Source organism: Rhinatrema bivittatum, chromosome 3 (assembly GCF_901001135.1).
Source record: "Rhinatrema bivittatum chromosome 3, aRhiBiv1.1, whole genome shotgun sequence".
NCBI lineage: Eukaryota > Metazoa > Chordata > Amphibia > Gymnophiona > Rhinatrematidae > Rhinatrema > Rhinatrema bivittatum.
The window spans coordinates 170,504,292-170,525,416 of NC_042617.1; the positions used below are offsets into that span (position 1 = coordinate 170,504,292).

The 21,125-nt window shown below is 45.7% G+C and overlaps 1 protein-coding gene across 1 annotated transcript in view; it reads right to left on the reverse strand.

Annotated features, from left to right (window-relative positions):
• Window positions 1-21,125, reverse strand: part of LOC115087143 (G2/M phase-specific E3 ubiquitin-protein ligase-like) — a 158,256-nt gene that overhangs the window by 22,078 nt on the left and 115,053 nt on the right. The gene's annotated exons all lie outside the window — the stretch shown is intronic.

The following is a 21,125-nucleotide window of genomic DNA, read 5'->3' on the forward strand; positions in this document are numbered from 1 at the left end:
ACTCATACTGAAAGAGAAGTTACCATTATTAGACGAGTCACTAAATTTATCGGAATTTCTTCAAAGTTCTCAAGATTATGATGTTAAACAAAGAGGAATTCTCATTCTGAACTTTGCCTTTTTGGCAGACAAAGAGAATGTCTTAAGGTTCTTTTTTAAATTCAGATCTGTGACTTTTTACGGCCAGAAAGTCTGGATTTTTCCAGATCTGGCCAGGAACACTCAGTTGCGAAGAAAACAATTTCTAGTATATAGACAAACTATACTTGATAAAGGGGTGCAATTTCTGCTTAAATACCCTTGCAGATGTTTTATCAGATATAATAATGAAAGGTATATTTTCACTGACCTGGAGCAACTTAAATTGCTCTTGGGCTTGCAAGTAGAACCACTGACATAAGTATTAAAATTGGGGTAGTTCAAGAGTTATTTTCTTGAAATATATCTTTTTCTTTTGGTAACCGCTCTTTTTTTCTCTGTCTCTCTCTCAATTTCTTATTTTTTAAATTTGGTGGTCTGTATGAATTTGCTTTGTTTTGGATATATGTTAAACGATTTGGTAAACAATTGCTGTATCCACGAAAAATTGCTGGAACAGTTTAGTTCATGTAGATAAATGTTAAAATTCAATAAAAATTAAAAAAAAATTAAAAAAAATAAAGCCTCGGAGTACTGCTGGACTCTGAGCTAGCCATGCTCCTTCAAATATAAGCGACTGTAAAAAGTTGCTTCTTCCAACTACACAACCTGTATACCCTACCCTGTCATAGAGAAAAAGAACCTTATCACAGTGATCCATGCCTCAGTAATCAGATGGCTGGGTTATGGTAATGCTCCATACAAGGGTCCTACAGATAAGGCCATCCACAAGCTTCAGATCATTCAAAACTCTATTCCACAACTGATAGAAGGATGCAAGCTTCACAACCATATTATACCAATCCTACGCAAACTACACTGGCTCCCAGGCCCTATAGATTCATATTCAAAATCCTGACACTAATCTTCAAGGCTTTAAGAGGAGATGAACCTAACTACTTGAGAAAAAGTTTGTCGCCCAGATCATTAAGGGTCTCAATATACACCTTAATTACAATGCTGATGACATAAGAAATCAGAAGAACAAATACTCGATGATGATCCTTCTAGGAAGCAGTACCTGCCTTATGTTCCTCCCTTCTGGAAGAGCACCACCAAATAAATGACTACTCCCATTTCCGCCAAGCCTTTAAGACTCTTTACCTTTAGAAACTTGCATTAAAATACTGTGATACACTGCCAGTGCACAACAATGAGTGCTTGAACATGCTGTTAAAACACAATGGGGCAGATTTTATAAATCTGCGCACATGCGTACTTTTGTTCGCGCACCAAGCGCGAACAAGAGTACACGGGATTTTAATAGATACGCGCGTAGCCACGTGTATCCATTAAAATCCGGGGTCGGCGCGCAAGGCTGCCCAAAATCGGTAGCCTGCGCGTGCCGAACCGCGCAGCCTGCCTCCGTTCCCTCCAAGGCCGCTCCGAAATCGGAGCGGCCTCGGAGGGAACTTTCCTTCCACCCCCCCTCACCTTCCCTTACCTAACCCACCCTCCGGCCCTATCTAAACCCCCCCTACCTTTGTCGGCAAAGTTACGCCTGCTGGAAGCAGGCGTAACTTTGCGCGCGCCGGGCCGGCTGCCGCGCTCCAATTTCTGGTCCGGGGGCTGGTCTGGAGGCCGCGGCCACACCCCCGGAACACCCCCGGGCCGAAACCACGCCCGCGGCGCTGCCCCGAAACGCCGCGTCACTCGGGACACGCCCCCGAAACGCTGCGACACTCCCGGTATGCCCCCGACACGCCCCTCCATGCAAGCCCCGGGACTTACGCGCGTCCCGGGGCTTGCGCGCACCGCCGAGCCTATGCAAAATAGGCTCGGCGCACGCAGGGGGGGTTTGGGGTAGGTTTTCGGGGGGTACACGTGTATCTTACACGCGTACCCCTTTGAAAATCTACCCCTCCATTTAGTGCCTGATGTTTATATACTTAGTTCAAATTAAGTTTATTGTGTTATTAGGTATTTATTTATGGTAGGCATTAAATATTGTTTTAAACTCTGCTTATAATATTGTGCACCTTAATCTATGTCAAGCTGCTAATAATCCTAGATTATTGTGGGCACTTTACTTGTTGTACTCCGACTTGGATGAATATCTTATTCAAAAAAGACTGTAATAAATCCAACTAATAAATAAATAAATAAAGTCTGGAGTGGAGCCGGTGGTACAGACATATAGAGGCCTCATATTGTCAAAAGAAGAGCTAGAGAAGTCCTACAAGGTCTCCCTTCCCCATCCCCATCACTCTCTCTTCCCATCAAAGCCCATTCACACCTCTCCCTCCACTCTCTTCCAATCTACCCATATCACAGAGCCAATCCTCACCATTCTCTGTCCCCTCCTCTACCTGTCTTCACCACTGTCTCAGCTTCCCATAAGCTCCCCATGCTCTCAGTCTGATCAGCCCATGCCCACCAACCACATCTTCCTCTTTATTTCACTTCACCCTTATTCCCTCTTCTCCCTCCATCCTCCTCTTTGCTCCTTTCCCCCTTCAATCTCCCTCCCTCTTTTTTTCTCTTCTCCTTCTCCTCTCCTTCTATGACTGCTGTTTTGGCCTCCAGGGCTGGCCTAAGGGAAAATGGCACCCTATGCAAAAGCCAAAGATGACATCTTCCCAAGGAAAATTGCTTATTAGTTTAAAAAAAAGCATGATAATCACATACGAGCATGTGTATATGTTATATTTACCGCTCGCGGGATGGTGCCGCAAGTGGCTTCACTCATCTCGATGACCCCAGCCAGATGGTGCTGCTCCTCGTAGCAGAGAAATGCCGCTGCTCCAGCACTGCCTCTAGGCACCTGCGCACAGCGCAAGCCTAGTTATGAGGATCCTGCAGCAAGAATCCAGGCTTTTAGCATGTCCCAATGATGTCAGATGGCTAGGTATTTAAACCTCAGCCATGCAACACAGGGTTGCCTCAGTAAAAGGTCGCCTGTCAGCCTTGTTCCAGTTTTCAAGCCTGCCAAGTCTTCAGCCCTGCTCTAGCCAGGTCTTCAGCCTTGTTTCACATCCATCTTAGGCTTCAGCCTCAGCCTTGCTCCTCGTCCATCTTCAGCTTCTGCCTGGTCTTTCAGCCTTTGTCTGGCTCTGAATCTTCCTGTAGTCTTAGTCTTTTGGACTTTGTCATAGCTGGCCCATGCAAAGACTTGTTTGCCCGCCGTCGGCGCAGACTTTAGGGCCTTGCTCTCGAGGTTGCGCCAAATGTGCTATGGCAAGAGGGGTTCACACTCATATCATTCGCAACAAGTTGCTCAGCTCAAGAGCTCATTGATCGCATCTTCGCGAACAGCCATTGCTGCATTGGCCTCCCAGATGCAGGAGCAAAAGACTGAATTAAATGGTCCTGAACAGGTTCATGCAGCAAGCCCAGCAGCAACTTGATCAAGGAAATGGGTTATTACTGACTTTGTCCCAGTGCTTAGATATGATTCAAGCCCGATGACTGGCTTCAGTCCCAGTTCCAGCTCTGGCGAACCCTGCACCGGCACCTATCCAGCTTGTGGAATCCATGATTCAACTCCCACCACCTCGGAGGTATAGTGATGATCCTAAGGGATGCAGAGGGTTCCTCAATGTTTGCAAGATGCAATTCGAGTTATAGCTGATTCGGGTTTTTTCCTGATCATGTCAACATTACGTTTATCCTCTCCCTGTTGGACAGTCCTGCTCTCGCCTGGGTATCTTCTTTGTGAGAACAAAATGACATATTTAATACAACAATTTCATCTAATTTTTGACCAACCTGGATAGGTCTAGTCTGCCGCCAGAGAACTTCTTCATATTCATCAAGGTGCTCTCTCAGTTGGCGAGTATGCGGTAGTTTCGTACTCTAGTTTCTGAACTCAGTTGGGGCAAAGATAGCCAAACCACCATTTTTTGGCAAGGCTTATCTGGGAGAATAAAAGATGAACTAGCAGCTTGAAGCCTTCCCCCCAACCCTGGAAGCACTGATTGTCTTGGCTATTCGAATAGATCTGAGATTTCAGGAACACGCTCGAGAGAGGAAGGCCTCCCATCAGACTACTCTTAGCTCCCAAACCCCTGATTTATTCGGACTCCACCCCAGAACTGCCAAAGGTGGTTGCCTTCAAAGAACCCATGCAATCGGGAAATACTCAACTCTCGGTTAAGGAAAGACAAAGGCGAAGACAACACAACCTCTGCCTTTACTGTGCAGCATAGGGACATTTTGTTAGTTGGTATCCATTTATATTGGAGTGGTTTACAGGCATCCATTTATAATGGAGTGGTTTACAGGCCTCCAAACCAAAAGGAAAAGTTGGACAGAGATCTGGTTGAAGACATCCAAAAGATAGGAAAGAAGGGAGAGGTGGTGATCGTTGGAGACTTTAATATGCCAGATGTAGATTGGAAAATCCCATCTGCAGAATCTAAAAATAGTAGAGCGATAGTGGATGCCCTGCAAGTAGCTTTGTTCAAACAAATGGTAATGGAACCCACGAGAGAAGGAGCTATACTCGACTTAGTGCTCACTAATGCAGATAATGTCTCTGATGTCCAGGTGGGCGCCCACCTCAGCACCAGTGATCATCAAATGGTATGGTTTAATATCACAAAAAGGATACAGAAAAGAAACACAAAGACCCAAGTTTTGCAGTTCAAAAACATGGACTGAGGAAATGGGGAAGTACCTGGAGGAAGAACTAAAAGGCTGGGAGAACGAAAGAGATGTGGATCAGCAGTGGACCAATCTAAAAGGAGCAATTACCAAGGCAACTACTCTATATGTTAGAAAAGTAAAATAAAGCAAAAGAAAAATGAAACCTATCTGGTTCTCAAAGGAGGTGGCTGACAAAATAAAGGCCAAAAGAACAGCATTCAAGAAATATAAAACATCCCAAAGGGAGGACCACAAAGAAGAATATTTGATTGAACTGAGGGAGACGAAGAAATTAATCAAGACGGCAAAAAGTCAAGCGGAAGAGAGGATTGCCAAGGAGATAAAGAATGTTGACAAAACATTTTTCAGATACATCAGCGAAAAGAGAAAAGTTCAAAGTGGTATAGTGAAATTGAAAGGTAGAAAGGATCAATGTGTGGAGAGTGACGAAGAAATGGCAGAAATATTAAACGAATACTTCAGTTCTGTGTTCACTAAAGAAGACCCTGGAGAAGGACCATCTCTACTTAACAAGAAACTGGAGGGGAGTGGAATAGATGAAAATCCATTTACAGTAGAAAATGTATGGGAAGAGCTGAAGAATCTGAAAGTGGACAAAGCCATGGGACCTGATGAGGTTCATCCCAGGATACTGAGGGAGCTCAGAGATGTGTTGGCAGGTCCACTGTGTGACCTGTTCAATAGATCCCTAGAAATGGGAGTGGTGCCGAGTGATTGGAGAAGAGCGGTGGTGGTCCCGCTTCACAAGAGTAGGAACAGAGAAGAGGCTGATAACTACAGACCAGTTAGCCTCACTTCGGTGGTGGGAAAAGTAATGGAGTCACTGTTGAAAGAGAGAATAGTGAACTATCTACAGTCCAGAGAATTGCTGGACCAGAGGCAGCAAGGATTCACCAGGGGAAGATCCTGTCAGACAAATCTATTGACTGTTTTGACTGGGTAACCAAGGAATTGGATCAAGGAAGAGCGCTCAATGTCATCTACTTGGATTTCAGCAAAGCTTTTGATACGGTTCCGCACAGGAGACTGGTGAATAAAATGAGAAGCTTAGGAGTGAGTGCCGAGGTGGTGGCCTGGATTGCAAACTGGTTGACGGACAGAAGACAATGTGTGATGGTAAATGGAACGCTCTTTGAAGAGAGAGCGGTTTTAAGTGGTGTACCGCAAGGATCGGTGTTGGGACCAGTCCTGTTCATTATCTTTGTGAGCGACATTGCGGTCGGGATAGAAGGTAAGGTTTGTCTATTTGCGGACGACACTAAGATCTGCAACAGAGTGGACACGCCAGAAGGAGTGGAGAGAATGAGACGGGATTTAAGGAAGCTGGAAGAGTGGTCGAAGATATGGCAGCTGAGATTCAATGCCAAAAAGTGCAAAGTCATGCATATGGGGAGTGGAAATCTGAATGAACTGTATTCGATTGGGGGGGGGGGGGGGGGAAGGCTGATGTGCACGGAGCAGGAGAGAGACCTTGGGGTGATAGTGTCTAATGATCTGAAGTCGGGGAAACAATGTGACAAGGCAATAGCAAAAGCCAGAAGAATGCTGGGCTGCATAGAGAGAGGAATATCGAGTAAGAAAAGGGAAGTGATTATCCCCTTGTACAGGTCCTTGGTGAGGCCTCACTTGGAGTACTGTGTTCAGTTCTGGAGACCGTATCTACAAAGAGACAGAGACAAGATGGAAGCGGTACAGAGAAGGGCGACCAGAAAGGTGGAGGGTCTTCATCTAATGACTTATGAGGAGAGATTGAAGAATCTAAATATGTACACCCTGGAAGAAAGGAGGAGCAGGGGTGATATGATTCAAACTTTCAGATACTTGAAAGGTTTTAACGATCCATAGACAACGACAAACCTTTTCCGTAAAAAAAAAATCAGCAGAACCAGGGGTCACGAGCTGAAGCTCCAGGGAGGAAGACTCAGAACCAATGTCAGGAAGTATTTCTTCACGGAGAGGGTGGTGGATGCCTGGAATGCCCTTCCGGAGGAAGTGGTGAAGACCAGAACTGTGAAGGACTTCAAAGGGGCGTGGGATAAACACTGTGGATCCATCAAGTCTAGAGGATGTGAATGAAGAGGGGGTGGCTCGCGGGAATGAAGGCTACTACCTGGAGATAATACCCTTATTCAATATACATACACACGGTTAATGCAACTCCAAATTGCTCTAGGCTTCAACGGTAAGAGGAAATGTGGGGGAAAAAAAAGGATTTGCATTCACAAAAAAGCAGGGTGTAGCTTGCTTGTTATGGCGGTTACTACCCCCAAACCAAATAAGCCTGATTCTTTACTTTCAATGCATATCTAGCATAGCTCTCTGCTTCAACGGCAGGGGAGAAAGTCTGATACTTTACTTTCAACGCATAGCCAGCATAGCTCTCTGCTTCAACAGCAGGGGAGAAAGTCTGATACTTCACTTTCAATGCATAGCTCTCTGCTTCAACGGCAGGGGAGAAAGTCTGTTACTTCACTTTCAATGCATAGCCAGCATAGCTCTCTGCTTCAATGGCAAGGGAGAAAGTCTGTTACGTCACCTTCAACGCATAGTCAACATAGCTCTCTGCTTCAATGGCAGGAGAGAAAGTCTGTTACTTCACTTTCAAAGCATAGCTCTCTGCTTCAATGGCAGGAGAGAAAGTATGTTACTTCACTTTCAAAGCATAGCTCTCTGTTTCAACGGCAGGGCTGAAAGTCTGTTACTTCACTTTCAACGCATAGCCAGCATAGCTCTCTGCTTCAACGGCAGGGGAGAAAGTCTGATACTTCACTTTCAACGCATAGCCAGCATAGCTCTCTGCTTCAACGGCAGGGGAGAAAGTCTGTTACTTCACTTTCAACGCATAGCCATCATAGCTCTCTGCTTCAACGGCAGGGGAGAAAGTCTGATACTTCACTTTCAACGCATAGCCAGCATAGCTCTCTGCTTCAACAGCAGGGGAGAAAGTCTGTTACTTCACTTTCAACACATATCCAGCATAGCTCTCTGCTTCAACGGCAGGGGAGAAAGTCTGATACTTCACTTTCAACGCATATCCAGCATAGATCTCTGCTTCAACGGCAGGGGAGAAAGTCTGATACTTCACTTTCAACGCATAGCTCGCTGCTTCAACGGCAGGGGAGAAAGTCCGTTGCTTCACTTTCAGCGCATAGCCAGCATAGCTCTCTGCTTCAACGGCAGGGGAGAAAGTCTGTTACTTCACCTTCAACGCATAGCCAGCATAGCTCTCTGCTTCAACGGCAGAGGCAATGTAGAAAAGAGTATCTATATATATAGACAACAACCAACAAGGACTAAATTACATAGTCGAGTGAACAGAAGCATGGGTGTAGCTTGCTTATTGAAGCGGTTACTACCCCTAAGCTACTTATTCAATTGGATGCAGTTCCAGCACTGCTCTCTACATTAATGGTGGGGTGGAAGGGAAATGGGACTGAAAGGTACTAAGAGCCAAGCGTAACAAGTAAGAGGAAAAAAGAAAAGTGCATGGCTTGCTGGGCAGACTGGATGGGCCATTTGGTCTTCTTCTGCCGTCATTTCTATGTTTCTATGTATCGTGAGAGACCAGGAAACTCCCAAGAAACACATCTGACAGGATTCAAGGAAAGAGTTTCATCTAGTGGGGAGGGCAGTTTTTCACCACTCTGCTTCCTCTCCACAGATAATGGTACCAGTGTCCTTTACCTTCAGGAAATACTCAGTTCATATTGAAACTTTAATATATACCGGAGCCAGGGGGCAACTTTATTCAAGATTCATTGCTATATCAATGTGGCTGCCCTACTACAAATCTGACTACCCCTCGTATTATTTCTTCCATTTATGGAGAACACTTACTTGGTCATGTGACTGTGGCCACCTTGCTTATCTCTATGCAGATAGGGTCTCACTAAGAAGATCTGCAGTTCTATGCACTATCCAAAGCATCCAGCCCTCTTGTGCTTGGATTACCTTGGCTACACTCCACCAACCGTCCATTGATTGGAACACCTTACAGATCACCCATTGGGTTCCATCTTGCCAGGAGCATTGTATTGCCTCATCTTCGGAGGCTCTGTTCCAGACTGCCTTGCTGAAAGAACCGGATCTACTGCTCCTGTATACATCCTGTTCCAGCTTATGTCATAAGAGATGACCAGGAGCCCTAGTGTCTTGCAATTTCCCAGATCACTCCAAATCTCTGAAGTCCATTGTTGTGGGGATAGAGGCCACTGTCCAAATAGCAGAGGCTGACCTTATTCAACATGATGACCTTGGAACTTACAAACCATATCTTTTACCCTCCAAAGGATCCTTGTCCACACAATAGGATCTCCAGCCCAATCCAAAGACCAAAGAATTTCTAGATGTCATGATAACTCCCCCAAGTTCCCAGATGGTAAAGTTGTACCTCTGATGTCTCCTGAGAAGGTGAACAGAAGAAGCTTGAGGAAGGGGGTACTGTTAGCTTTACCGCTTGTGGGATGGTCCCATGAGTGGCTTCATTCACCCCGATGCTGCCAACCAGACACTGCCGCTCCTTTTGGTACAGAAACGCCGTCACTCCAGCCCTGCCTCTAGGTGTGTGCCACGTTATGAGGTCTTTGCGGTGGGAATCTAGCCTCTTGGTGTGTCCCGATGACGTCACATGGCCGAGTATTTAAACTCTGCCCGTGAAACACAGGGTTGCCTCAATAAAAGGTCATCTATTAGCCTTGTTCCAGTTTTCAAGCCTATTAAGCCTTCAGCTTTGCACCAGCCAAGACTTCAGCCTTGCTTCGCATCCATCTTCAGCTTCAGCCTCAGCCTTGCTGTACGTCCGTCTTCAGCTTCTGCCTGGTCTTTCAGTCTTATCTGGCTTCGGATCTTCCCGTAGTCTTGGACTTTGTCATAGCCTGGCCCTTATAAAGACTTGTTTTCCCACTGTTGGTGCAGACCTTAGGGCCTTGCCCTCGAGGTGGTGCCAATTGTGCCATGGTTTTTCAGCCCTTTCAGCCTTCTCTGCCGTCCTCTCTGCCGTCCTCCGGAGGGGGGGCAGCCGGCGGCAAAAGCAGCTTGCAGCGGTGTTCCCCCCCGGTCCCGGTTCTCCTGGCTCTCGATGATGTTCTAGCAGGCCAAGAAATTAAAAGAAGAGCGCGGGTGCAGCCAAGGGAAAAATAAAAAAGACGTCACGCCCGCCCGTCCCTGTGCGTTCATTGGCTTGAGCGTCCAAATTGATGGGCGCTCAAGCCAATGAAAGCACAGGGACGGGCGGGCGTGACGTCACGGCCGTCCCTGTGCTTTCATTGGCTTGAGCGTCCAAATTGACGGGCGCTCAAGCCAATGAAAGCACAGGGACGGGCGGGCGTGACGTCAAACGTCGTGACGTCACGCCTTGAGCGGCCCAATTGCACGAACAGGGGCTGCTTTCGCCCGTGCAGGCGTCTATCTTCGCGGGCAGCTGGAGGCAGGAGAGGGGGTCGTCCTCGCCGATGTCCGGAGGGGGGTTGCAAAAAGTAAGTCGCTTTACACTGCCCGTCCTCTCTCCCCTCGCTCTCTTGCTACTTTTTTTTTTTTTGTTTTTCCGCTTTGGTTTCTTGCTTTGGGAGGAGGGGAGAGGGCTGACAATCCCAAGCGTAGGATTGCCCGTCCGCTCTCCCCTCGCTCTCTTGCAACTTTTTTTTTTGCTTTTTTTTTGCTTCGGGAGGAGTGGAGAGGACTGGGGCTGCCCCGGAGACCAGCACCCATGGACGCGGCCAGGGCAGGAGAGCGGGGGCTGGGGGAAAGTTTGCCGCCTACCCTTACCCCTGCCTCTAACGCAGGGGTAAGGGTACGTAGCTGTTCGAACACCACACTAACCACACTAATGCCAGGTAGAGGGTAGGCGGTAAACTAACAGGTTAAGGACGCGGCAAAATAGCAGGTTAGAAAGGAGATAATTGGAGCGCGCGTCACAGTATCGGAGGGAATAGCTAATTCGTTCATTAAATAGCTAATTCGTTCATTAACATATCATATACATGCCGGGTGCGGAAAGGGTTACGCGTCGGTTTCAAGAAGCGCTAAGGACGCGTGAAACTGGAGACTGTATCGCAGGATCGCCTTACGCGTCCGAATTGTGCGCCCACAGCGAGTTACAGACGGGGAATCTCCAGCCGCACTTTACAGTATCGATCTGCAAGTTGTGAGTACAAACTCAAAACAGGCTCTGAAGGGTCCCCGATCCCCCCCCAATGGAGAGTGAGCCGGGATCCCCCAGTATCACTCTGGGCGCAGAACTTACAGGATCCTCGACCCTCTGCTCGCTTGCCTCAAATACCAGGGGGCTGGTCCCACCAGGACTTGACAAACCCCTGGGAGGCTAGAAGTATTTATTTTTATTTATTTTATTTAAACATTTTTATATACCGGCATTCGTTTTGGACATCGTGTCAGTTTACAGTAAACAGGTTAAGTTTGGAAATTACATTTTAACAGGGAAGTCAAAACTGGGAGAGGGGGTAACGATAGGCAGCTAAGAAAAGACAGGGTAAACAAAACAAGGTTCCTCGAGGTGAGGAGTATAACAAAACATAGTTCCTCAATATGAGAAAAAGGGAGTAGACGTATTGTGGTCTACATTGGCACGGATTGATGACTTTTTATTCTGGGTAAGCTTGGTTGAACAACCATGTTTTCAATTTCTTTTTGAAGTTGTTCATACAAGGTTCGAGGCGTATGTCAGGCGGTAGTGTGTTCCAGTGAGTGGGACCTGCAATCGAGAGAGCACGGTCGCGTGTGGAGGAGAGATGGGCTGTTTTCAAGGAGGGCACAAGTAGGGTGCCAGATTTTGCTGTTCTGGTGGGTCGACTGGACTTAGGAGTTGTAAAAGGGAGGTCTAACCAGTTGGAGTTGTGCGTGTGGATTGCTTTGTGAATTATGGTGAGTGTTTTGTAGATAATGCGTGATGCTATGGGGAGCCAGTGTAAGTCTCTGAGGATGGGGGTGATGTGATCATATTTGCGGGAGTTTGCAATGAGTCTCGCTGCAGCATGTTGTAGCATTTGCAGAGGTTTAATGGTGGAGTAGGGGAGTCCAATGAGTAAAGCATTGCAGTAGTCTAATTTGGATGTGATGGTGGCTTGGATAACTGTACGGAAATCATGGGTGTGTAGGAGAGGTCTAAGTTTTTTGAGCACATTAAGTTTGAAAAAGCAGGCTTTGAGTATGGAGTTTACGTAGTTCTTCATACTTAATTGATGGTCAAGGATGACTCCAAGGTCCTTAACAAAGGGTTGTGTAGAGGGGAGGTTGAGTTTAGTAGTATTAGGCAGAGGAGGGGAAGCGGATGAGTGGGGGGAGATGAGTAGCAGCTCAGTTTTGTTCGTATTGATGGCAAGATGGAGATTAGTGAGAAGGGAGTTAATGGCTGTGAGGCATTTCTCCCAATGTTCTAGGGCGTCAGCCAAAGAGTTCTGTATGGGGATGATGATCTGAACGTCATCAGCGTAAAGGTAGAACTTAAGTTTAAGGTCAGAGAGGAGGTGGCATAGAGGAGTGATGTAAATGTTGAAGAGGGTGGGAGAAAGTGAGGAGCCTTGGGGGACTCCCTGCTGGAGTGGTTGTGGGGTGGATGTGGAGTTCCCGATTTTAACGGAGAACTTTCTGTTAGAGAGGAAGGATTTAAACCAGGCAAGAGCCAGACCTGAGATGCCAATGTTTTCTAGGCGGGTTAGAAGATGATGGTGGCTAATGGTGTCGAAGGCTGAAGAGATGTCGAGGAGGGCAAGGAGGTAGCTGTGGCCTTGACCCATGCCTCGGAGGAGATGGTCAGAAAGGGAGAGAAGTAAGGATTCAGTGTTAAAGTGTTTCCGGAATCCAAATTGTGATGGGTGGAGGATCAGATGGTCTTCAAGATAAACCATGAGTTGTGAGTTGACAACTCTTTCCAATAGTTTGGCAATGAAGGGGAGGTTGGAGATTGGGTGGAAGTTGGAGGGATCTTTAGGGTCAAGTGAGGGTTTCTTGAGGAGGGGTCTGACTACTGCGTGCTTGAGTGCATCTGGGACGGACCCATGCGCAATAGAGCAGTTGATGATGTCTGCTATGGCTTTGACTATAGCGTCAGGAACGGCTAGTAGTGCTTTGGAGGGTATAAGGTCTTCAGGGTGGGAGGAGGGTTTGAGCTTTTTGAGGATAGCTTGGATTTCTATGGTGGAGGTAAGGTCAAGAGCGGGCATTGAAGGTTGGCAGGGGGTAAGAGACTGTTCAAAGATGGGGGGAATCACTTTAGGAGGGTTGCAATTTTGTTGTAAAAGTATTTGGCTAGTTCCTCGCATTTGGCGGAGGCATCATAGTCAGGTGTGGTAGGAGGGATGGGAGTGGTGAGACTTGAGACATAGGAAAAGAGTATTTTGGGGTTGAATCTGAAGTCATGGATTTTTTTAGCGTAATAATCTCGTTTATGTTTTTGGGTGGAGATTCTGTAGCTGTGGAGCGCTGATTTGAAAATGGCGGAGTTTCGAGGGGTCTGGTCTTTGCGCCATTGTCTCTCCTTTTGCCTTAGCGTAGTTTTTAAGCTTCTGAGTTCTGGAGTGAACCATGGGTTGGTAGGTTTTGAGGAGTTCCTTATAACTTTGTTGGAGACTGGGCAGAGTTTATTGGCGATGTCTCCTGTGAGGTTATTCCAGGATGCAAGTGCTGTATCCGGATCTGAGCAGTTTAAATTGGGTAGTGAGGTGGCTAGTGCATTCGCCATGTCGGTGCTAGTGGGGAATTTTCTGAATATTATGGTCTTACTGTTATTGTTGTTGGGAGGGGTGTTGATGGAGAAAAGGCCCTCTATCAGGAAGTGGTCAGACCATGGAATAGGGGTGGAAGTAGGATGGTTGGTGGCTCGGATGGCGGAGTTGATAAACATTAAGTCTAAAGTGTGTCCGGCTTTGTGTGTGGGGGATGTTATGATTTGCCGGAATCCTAAAGCCTGTATGGATTGTAGTAAGGATTCGCATGAGGTAGTTTGAGGGAGGGAGTCAACATGGAGGTTAAAATCTCCAAGGATGAAGGAGGGGATGTCAGGTTTTATCCAATCTACGATGAATTCGATTAGGGGAGAGGGGTTAGCTTCTAGGTAAGTGGGAGGGGCATATATAAAACAGATTTGCAAGGTGGCTAATCTGAAAAGGCCTATTTCTAACCTGGGCGGGGTGGCTATGGGGATGGGTTTGAGGTTTAGAGATTTCTTGGCCGCTAGCAGGAGGCCTCCTCCTCTTTTTTTGGGTCTGTGGATTGAGAAGAATTTGTATGAGGAGGTGGGGAGTTGGTTAATGAGGGCAGTATCGGAGTCTTTAAGCCAAGTCTCCGTAACAGCACAGATGTCGGGCTTGCAGTCGATGAGAAGGTCATTAAGAATGGGTGTCTTTTTGGATAGGGATTGTGCATTGAAGAGTATTATGGAGAGGGTGGTGAGGCCGAGGAACTGAGTCAGAGGAGAAATTAGAATGGGGATTAGGGATTTGCGAGGTGCAGGGGGGTAGAGAATGTTGGGGGGAAGGCGTCTGTGGAAGGGAGTGTGAATGCGCCAGATAGGGTATGATTCCATGGTGGTAAGTGGAGCGGGTTCGCTGGAGGGGTGAGGTTGGGGAGAACCAGGTAGGGAATGAGTTAGGGTGCACAGGGAATGCTAGTGGTAATAAGCAGTAGCAAATGGCAATAGACAGTGAAAGCAGTAATCAACAATAGTAGATGGCAATAAGTAGTAATGGTAATAAGTAGTAATTAACAAAATCTGCTCGTTGTAGAAGACAGTGATAGACAATTAGTAGACAGTAGCTACGGATTGTAGACAGTGGGTGTGGTATCTGAAATGTGGAGTAGAGACGCTATAAGGTGTGGGAAAGGAGGCAGTAGGTGTTTGTATCCGCCGTGTTAGATACAGACAATAGTTCAGCTAAGTAATGATGATAGTAACAGACTGTGGAGAGTAGAAAGTGGTCCTGAGGAAGGTTCAGCCAGTCTTTCAGTGGTATCTGGGTGGGCTGGATGGTGCGGGCCCCTGGCCCTGGTAGGTCTGCGACAGTGGTGTATGGCTTGGAGACCTTGAAGGGAGCAGAAGTTGTGTTGTTTCATGTGAGTTTTGTAAGGGGGGGTTCGCAACCACAGGTTCGCACGAAGGGGCGCACAAAGGGGCAGGCCCCTTTGTTGCGCGACGCCGGGGAGAGCAGGGGTTTAAAAACCCCGCCGGTCGCGTCTCTGACGTCACCGGTGCGACTTCGGCCTCATGGGCGGTCCTCTGGCTCTGCTGCTGGTTCGGGGCGCAGGGCGAAGGGTTCAGGGCCCAGAGCGTGGTCACCTGGCGTCGTGGGCTCGCGGCCCTGCAGGTAGGTCGGTCGGTGGTCTCGCGGCTCTGTAGGTGTATCGGTCGGCTGGTGCGGAGGGTCGGCGATCGGCGGGGGAGCCCGATTGGGGTGAGCAGAACAGGAGGCCTTACCCCGACGGGCTTCAGCGCCGATCACGCAGGCCAAGTTCACCACTGGATCGCTGGATCGCCAAGTAGAATCCTTGCTGCAAAAAGCTGATCTTCTTTTTCTTTTTTGTATCTCAGACTGCAGGATTTTTCACTTCCACCATCTGCTGGAGACAGAGAAATACTGACGGACTGCAGGTGGCACCTCAGGATATAGGGCAGTACGGTCAAAACTTCACTGTCTCCATCTGCTGGTGGGGAGGCAAAACCCAGGAGTCTGGACTGATCTGGGTACATACAGAGATTTTTTTTTTTTTTACTTTTAATTAACAGGGTGGAGACTGCTCTCCCATTTCCCCTCAGTTCGAACCCCGTTACTGTCTTACAGAGCATCAGTTGATGGACAGGACACATCAGGACTTGTTGGTATAGAATGTCCCAATATCTATTTTTACTTCTAGAACTTTAAGCTCTTTTATTTCTCTTTTTCCCCAAAAATGCAACCAATTGCTCTGCACTAGGGACAAGTGACACCATGTCAGAAGCTTCAGGACTTGGGCTGGTAAATACTGTCATTGGAGGCAGAATACAAAGCTGTAAAATCACATGAACTCGAGGAAAGCAGAAACCCTGATATATATATGGCCTCTCCAGGGGAATGCCAGAACAGTGTATCTGAACCCTGTCCTCAGGGACCGCCTGGCCAGTCTGATTTTCAGGATCTTTTATGAATATGCATGAGATACATTTGCACTCACAGGAAGGCAATACGTGCAAATATATCTCATACATATGCATTATGGGTATCCTGAAAACCAAACTGACCAGGCTGCTCCTGAGGCATGGGTTGAGAACCACTGCTCTAGGGCACCCTCCTAGGAATCAATGATTGGAGCAAGAGAAAGTGAAGCCCTAATGATTACCAGGCTATAAGACCAGCAGGAAAAGACAGGCCTTGCTGGTGCAACCACTCACTGTTTCCTGACTAGTCTCTGACTCAGCTTATTGGTGGCTGTACCATTCTGCTCCGTCTTCCCAGTTACTGGTTCCTACCTGACCCAAGACCCCTTCTTAGTGACATGGGAATATTGCCCTCAGACTTGCCTACGGCCCAGCTGCATCCTGACTTACTACTATGAGTTGTTGCATGAGGAAAGAAAGATTTCTTGGCGCTGACACTAGTTTATGTCTATATATTATGGTGTCTTAGAGGATGGCTGCAGAAAAACAGGGAAGGGGGATGGATGAAGACCACCAGTTAGGATCTCATTGAAAGCTGGGTGCAGCAGTGGAAAACCTCTGGGTGAAAGGGCTTCTTTTAGATATCCAGGTACAGTACTACAGCCTCTTGTGAGAAGCCCTGGTGCTGGACCTTGGTTTGGTAAGAGAGAAGTGTAAAGATGCAGTTGGTAACAGCTCCTGGAGGAACTTAACAGGTGCATGGACAACATCATTCACCAGACTGTATCACTTATTTTATTCTTTCTGCATGGTTCGATTTCTATTTGACTCATTCATTCCATGCAGAGAACAGCTAATTTATTCTAACACTATCCACATTCATATAGCCAGTTAGTTCTGTAATTAGTATTCTGTCCTGCCAAGCAGGAGACCTGGAATCTGTTACTGTTCCTAATATCCTGCTTTTGGAAGTGCAAATGAAGCAACATTCACAGAACCAGAAAAAGAAGCTGTAATGATAACTTAGTGGTTGGCAAAGGGGCAGCACAGGAACAAAATAGCAATTCATTTTTATTTATTTAGATTTTTATATTCTGCTTTTTGGCACTTCAAAGTATACATCAAAACAAATTACATTCAGGTACTGCCGTATCCTCACAGGGCTTACAATCTAAGGCCTGGATTTATCAAAATGCACTAAATATCACATGCAATAGGAAAAGGGGTATGTTTGATGGTAATAGACAGGAAGGAGAGGGGGGGAGAGAGAGAGAGAGAGAGAGAGAGAGAGAGAGAGAGAGAGAGAGAGAGACTAGCCATAATGCCCTCATCCTAGGTAGGTATTTATATCTCTATAGGAGGCCCATCTAGTAACTCGAGGTGAGGTTTAGGTATTAGTGTAAGGGTTAGGGGCCACTTTGACATTCAAAGTGAGACGTACGAACAGAACAGTGCTCTCTTGTGAAGATTTGATGACCTTCGGAGTGAGGAAACTCACCCGAAGGTGAGATTTGTGCAATGTTCTCTCAACCTAGCTTGATGGACACATCTCTCTCTCTCTCTCTCTCTCTTCTTGTCGAAGGGCCCTGACAGCTAGGCTGGCTCTCCAGGAGCTTAAAACAGCATTTGCAAAAACATCACAACACACGAAAAAGCCCTATCACACGGCTTTACGCAAATGAAAACGGTGTAGTTAAAATTTGCATTAAAGCCATGCGATATGGCTTCACAAAATTGTGAGCTTAATCACAAATCCCACCCCAAACTCCTATTTTCCTCAATTGCCTCGCACCATGCGTTATGGTGCTTTCGCATGCCTTAAAGGCGCTTTCACATGCGTTAAAGGTGCTTAATGCATGCAAAAATACCATATAGCAGTTTGATAAATGACTCCCTAATTTTGTACCTGAGGCAACAGAGAGTGAAGTGACTTGCCCAATGTCACAAGGAGCAACAGCAGGATTTGAACCCTGGTTTCTCTGGGTCGTAGCCTGCTGCTCTAACCACTAGGTTATTCCTCCACTCCATTTTCATTTCACACACCCCCCCGCCACAACGCCTCCTCTCGCTTAATTTCCCCCTATTCCCCCCTCCTCTTAATCCCTTTCCAATTTTTCCTTAAGTATATGCCTCTAATTGTAAATCCTCGATTTCCTTAAATATATACCTCTAATTGTAAATTCAAGATTCTTAAATCCCTAATTATATACCTCTAATTGTAAATCCCCGTTTCTGTTACTCTTCTCTTCTTTTTTATCCCTCTTACACCCAAGTTCCAGTTCTCCCTTGTTCCATGTAACTTTCTAATTCATTCTTCAAAAGTTAACTGTTTCCACTGTTCAATGTAAACCGATGTGATATTCCTATGAATGTCGGTATAGAAAAGTTTTAAATAAATAAATAAACGTATATTCCACTTTTCAACACTTCAAAGTGGATTACATTCAGGTACTGCCAAGCCACAGACATTTAATGCTATACATGGGAGGGTATGCGAAGAAAATGACTGTATTTTATTTATTTTTATTTAAAAACTTTTCTATACCGTTGCTAAGTTAAATACTGTCGCAACGGTGGAAAGAAGGCAAAACGATTACCGGCATGGTTAAAAGGGGAGGTGAAAGAAGCTATTTTAGCCAAAAGATCTTCATTCAAAAATTGGAAGAAGGATCCAACAGAAGAAAATAGGATAAAGCATAAACATTGGCAAGTTAAATGTAAGACATTGATAAGACAGGCTAAGAGAGAATTTGAAAAGAAATTGGCTGTAGAGGCAAAAACTCACAGTAAAAACTTTTTTAAATATATCCGAAGCAGAAAGCCTGTGAGGGAGTCAGTTGGACCGTTAGATGATCGAGGGGTTAAAGGGGCACTTAGAGAAGATAAGGCCATCGCGGAAAGATTAAATGATTTCTTTGCTTCGGTGTTTACTGAAGAGGATGTTGGGGAGGTACCCGTAATGGAGAAGGTTTTCATGGGTAATGATTCAGATGGACTGAATCAAATCACGGTGAACCTAGAAGATGTGGTAGGCCTGATTGACAAACTGAAGAGTAGTAAATCACCCGGAACGGATGGTATACACCCCAGAGTTCTGAAGGAACTAAAAAATGAAATTTCAGACCTATTAGTAAAAATTTGTAACTTATCATTAAAATCATCCATTGTACCTGAAGACTGGAGGATAGCAAATGTAACCCCAATATTTAAAAAGGGCTCCAGGGGCGATCCGGGAAACTACAGACTGGTTAGCCTGACCTCAGTGCCAGGAAAAATAGTGGAAAGTGTTCTAAACATCAAAATCACAGAACATATAGAAAGACATGGTTTAATGGAACAAAGTCAGCATGGCTTTACCCAGGGCAAGTCTTGCCTCACAAATCTGCTTCATTTTTTTGAAGGAGTTAATAAACATGTGGATAAAGGTGAACCGGTAGATATAGTATACTTGGATTTTCAGAAGGCGTTTGACAAAGTTCCTCATGAGAGGCTTCTAGGAAAAGTAAAAAGTCATGGGATAGGTGGCGATGTCCTTTCGTGGATTGCAAACTGGCTAAAAGACAGGAAACAGAGAGTAGGATTAAATGGACAATTTTCTCAGCGGAAGGGAGTGGACAGTGGAGTGCCTCAGGGATCTGTATTGGGACCCTTACTTTTCAATATATTTATAAATGATCTGGAAAGAAATACGACAAGTGAGATAATCAAATTTGCAGATGACACAAAATTGTTCAGAGTAGTTAAATCACAAGTAGATTGTGATAAATTGCAGGAAGACTTTGTGAGACTGGAAAATTGGGCATCCAAATGGCAGATGAAATTTAATGTGGATAAGTGCAAGGTGATGCATATAGGGAAAAATAACCCATGCTATAATTACACAATGTTGGGTTCCATATTAGGTGCTACATCCCAAGAAAGAGATCTAGGTGTCATAGTGGATAACACATTGAAATCGTCGGTTCAGTGTGCTGCGGCAGTCAAAAAAGCAAACAGAATGTTGGGAATTATTAGAAAGGGAATGGTGAATAAAACAGAAAATGTCATAATGCCTCTGTATCACTCCATGGCGAGACCGCACCTTGAATACTGTGTACAATTCTGGTCGCCGCATCTCAAAAAAGATATAATTGCGATGGAGAAGGTACAGAGAAGGGCTACCAAAATGATAAGGGGAATGGAACAACTCCCCTATGAGGAAAGACTAAAGAGGTTAGGACGACTGAGGGGGGATATGATAGAGGTGTTTAAAATCATGAGAGGTCTAGAACGGGTAGATGTGAATCGGTTATTTACTCTTTCGGATAGTAGAAAGACTAGGGGGCACTCCATGAAGTTAGCATGGGGCACATTTAAAACTAATCGGAGAAAGTTCTTTTTTACTCAACGCACAATTAAACTCTGGAATTTGTTGCCAGAGGATGTGGTTAGTGCAGTTAATATAGCTGTGTTTAAAAAAGGATTGGATATGTTCTTGGAGGGAAAGTCCATTACCTGCTATTAAGTTCACTTAGAGAATAGCCACTGCCATTAGCAATGGTTACATGGAATAGACTTAGTTTTTGGGTACTTGCCAGGTCCTTATGGCCTGGATTGGCCACTGTTGGAAACAGGATGCTGGGCTTGATGGACCCTTGGTCTGACCCAGTATGGCATTTTCTTATGTTCTTATGTAGGTCTAGAACGGGTAGATGTAAATCGGTTATTTACTCTTTCGGATAGTAGAAAGACTAGGGGGCACTCCATGAAGTTAGCATGGGGCACATTTAAAACTAATTGGAGAAAGTTCTTTTTTACTCAACGCACAATTAAACTCTGGAATTTGTTGCCAGAGGATGTGGTTAGTGCAGTTAGTATAGCTGTGTTTAAAAAAGGATTGGATAAGTTCTTGGAGGAGAAGTTCATTACCTGCTATTAAGTTCACCTAGAGAATAGCCACTGCCATTAGCAATGGTAACATGGAATAGATTTAGTTTTTGGGTACTTGCCAGGTTCTTGTGGCCTGGATTGGCCACTGTTGGAAGCAGGATGCTGGGCTTGATGGACCCTTGGTCTGACCCAGTATGGCATTTTCTTATGTTCTTTTGTAGGCACATATTTAATGTAGGTAAAAGTGTACAATAGTACATTCTAACAGGTGCCGTCAAAGGTTCGGTTACAATATATCATTAGACATAGTCATTTAGCGAAGTAGTTCATGACCAATTGTACCAAGGTACTTACACCGGTAGTTTTATTACACATAGTATTATAGTTATGGTTTATTGTGGTGTGGAGTTCATAGACTAATCTACTG